This window comes from Lontra canadensis, unplaced genomic scaffold, assembly GCF_010015895.1.
Source record: "Lontra canadensis isolate GAN:19392208 unplaced genomic scaffold, GSC_riverotter_1.0 scaffold68, whole genome shotgun sequence".
Lineage (NCBI taxonomy): Eukaryota > Metazoa > Chordata > Mammalia > Carnivora > Mustelidae > Lontra > Lontra canadensis.
Window position 1 is genome coordinate 6,689,748 of NW_022631062.1, and position 2,963 is coordinate 6,692,710.

Sequence of the window (2,963 nt, forward strand, 5' to 3'; positions counted from 1 at the left end):
TGCTTCCCAGCCCTAACTCCCCCTAGGCTGCTTTTACTTGGGGTAAATTTTACTCTGGGTGGCAGCATTCACTGGTGACTGTGTGTCCTTCTTTAGAGACAGCGACCCCTAGGAAGGGACACAGCCTGTCTCCCTATGTTTAGCGGGGAAGTTCTCCTCCATGACTGCAAACTCGCCTCTCTTCGAATTCCACGGTGCTTTTAAAACAAGGAAATGCTTCAAGTAGGCACAAAGTGCAGGCCAACACGGACTGTTACTACACGACGTCCCTGCCCCCCGAAAAGGGCACCGCTGTGCGCTCCAACAGTGTGGCCGCATCCTCCTGAAATCAGGATCAGCATCCAAGATTCGAGGAGGAGGTGACAGGGTGAGGACTCCCCGAAAAGGAGAGGACAAGGGTGTTGCAGGGGCACTGAATGCCCCCCCTCCCCAGAGGTACTAGTATGTGTTAAGGAAAATGTGTTACGGGAAAATAACACTAGGAGCAGAGCAGACTGGAAGAAGAGATTAGACTCAGAAACGCTGAGAGACAGTCCTGTCCTGGGGGCCGAAGTGTGGCAAATACCCCTTCTTCTGTACCGGTGTCCCTCTGTGTGGAATACACGATAAAATCTTGTATAATAACGCCAGGCACCGGGAAAGGAGAGTCAGGTTCAGTCTGTTTTCTCTCCAGGTGTCTCTCCGAGTTAAGAGTTTCCTACTCCCCAGCTCAGTGCTCCCATCCAGAGCACCTGCGTGCCCAGGACCCGCACAGGATCAGGTCTCTGTAACAATCAATCCATCAACCGACTCCCTGCCCACTAGAGTCTGCATCTCTGATGAGGAAGAACTGAATTCCCCCCAACTTTGTAAGTCCCGGGCCAGCAGCTTAAGAAACGTGTGATAAATGGTTAAATAAATAAACTAGTTCGAAACTAAACTACTGAGCAACACCGAGAAGCAAAACCAGCAAATTAAAAAAAAAAAAAAAAGGTCTTAAAGGGCACTTAAATTACTCTATATTCAGAAGAGTAATTTAGTTAAATCCAACACGCAAACTATATTTATTGACAAGACCCTAAATATTATGGCTGGCCCTTAAATTGCAAAAACGAAATGTGAATGCATTGGAAATCCTTCCTTATCTTAGGGAGCTGAGTGTGTTAATTAGCTGCATGTGAATATGATTAGGGGAAGAGGCAGATGGCCGGGGGTGGGGCGGGGGGGGGGGGGAGGAGACTAATTTATAAAAGAAAGTTTAACAAGGTAAGAATGAACTTTTGGCACTTTGGGAGCGCTTGTCCCATGACACTCAGATGTAGTGGAATGTGACTCACCGGCAGTTGTGCTCCTAGTGGGAGATGTGCCCTTCCCTTTCCACCAAGGCTCTCGCAGTCCCATGTTCATCCAAGCTGCCCGGTGACAACGGTTTCATCTCGGGAATCGGCCTGGTGGCAGCGTCCAGCTGCAAGACACAGCTGTCGGGCTATGCCCCCGCCAGCGACTGGCCGGCAGGGCTCTGTCTCTCCCTAAACTTCTGATGTCATCGCATCTCCGTGAGCCCCAGCACCCCACCCGCTAGACAGGGGCCTTCCCAGACTTTACAAGCATGGCCAGCCCCGGGGGAGTTGGGGTGGGGGGCTCTACTGACATGCAGGTTCTGCATCAGGAGCTCGGCTAGGAGACCTCAGATTCGTTCTTTCTGGGAACTTTCCTGGAGGGCGGTCTCAGGCGAGGACCACTGTCTGCTCCGCAGTGCCAGAACCAAGCGCTTGTCCTTCTGCATTTCCCCCAAGGACACTTGCCCAGCCTCCCCTCCATTCTCAGGGCGGTCAAGAACTCGCACAGGAGTTGGGCCGTACTGAGGCATTACGGGGTCGCCAGCATCAAGAGTCTCAGCGCAGGACACAAGGTCTTCCCTGAGTCCTCCCGTGCAGGTGGGCCCGAGCCACGGTCCCGGCATCGCAAACGGGGGCAGAAAAAGCCCCTCATGCAGGCTGTGCGGGGTCTGCCCTCCTCTGGCTCTTGGAACGCAGGCCCCGGGCACAGGACTGTTTCTGCTCCGCAGCCCCAGAGGAAGCCTGTCGTGCAGCCAGAGGCCCCGGGCAACCTCCAACCAGGAGTCTGTGGCTCCTCGGGCGCGCGCACTAGGACCAGGCAGGGCAGCTGGCCGACGGGGCAGGTCAGCGGGCCGGGCCACCGGGTCCAGCTGTCCTGAGTCTACCCCGAGCCACGCGTGCCGCCCGACGGAACAGGCCGTGGGCTGCGGGCCTGCTGTGCGCCTCGAGCTCCAGGACTGAGCACCAGCGCCGATGCCCGCATCCCACGGGGCAGACAGGTCCCCCGAGAAACTCAGAGAGGTCAGGCGAGCTGCCCGGGGTCACCCAGCCTCAGGAGGCCAGGGCGGACGCCGCCCGAAGCCCACGTGCGAGCTCTCCCGCAACGCTTAGGTAAAAACCAGCCCGAGGCGCTGAAAACGGCAGGAGGCCGTCCGCCCGCGTCCTGGCACGTGAACACCGCCCTCGCGGCCGGCTGGACCGCCCCCAGAGTAAGGAAAACAAGGAGAGAACCACTTCCGGGGCACATACGCGGGCGGGGGCAAGCACATCCGGGGCGCCGCCAACGAGGGTCGTTCGGGGCGAGCAAACTCGCAAGTGACGGGCCCGCCCGCAGGGTCCTCTAAGACGCGCGGGCGCACGAACGCGCATCGGTGCGTATCCAACACAGCAGGACTCGAGATGACTGGTGCCCACTACCCGCGCCCCAGACACCGGGGTCAAGCGTCCGAATGTGCGCCGCCATCTTGAGCCCGGTGGCTTAAACGCGGTGGGCGTCGGCTTGATGACGTCACAGCCCCGCGCCGCTAGGCCCTCCCCGACCCTGTTCCGCGAGACCTTCCTGGGCAGGCCCTCCGCGAGCGTGGGGGCAGCTCTGATTGGCGGAGCCTTGTTGAGTGACGGCGCGGCCCCGCCTTCCGGGTTAGG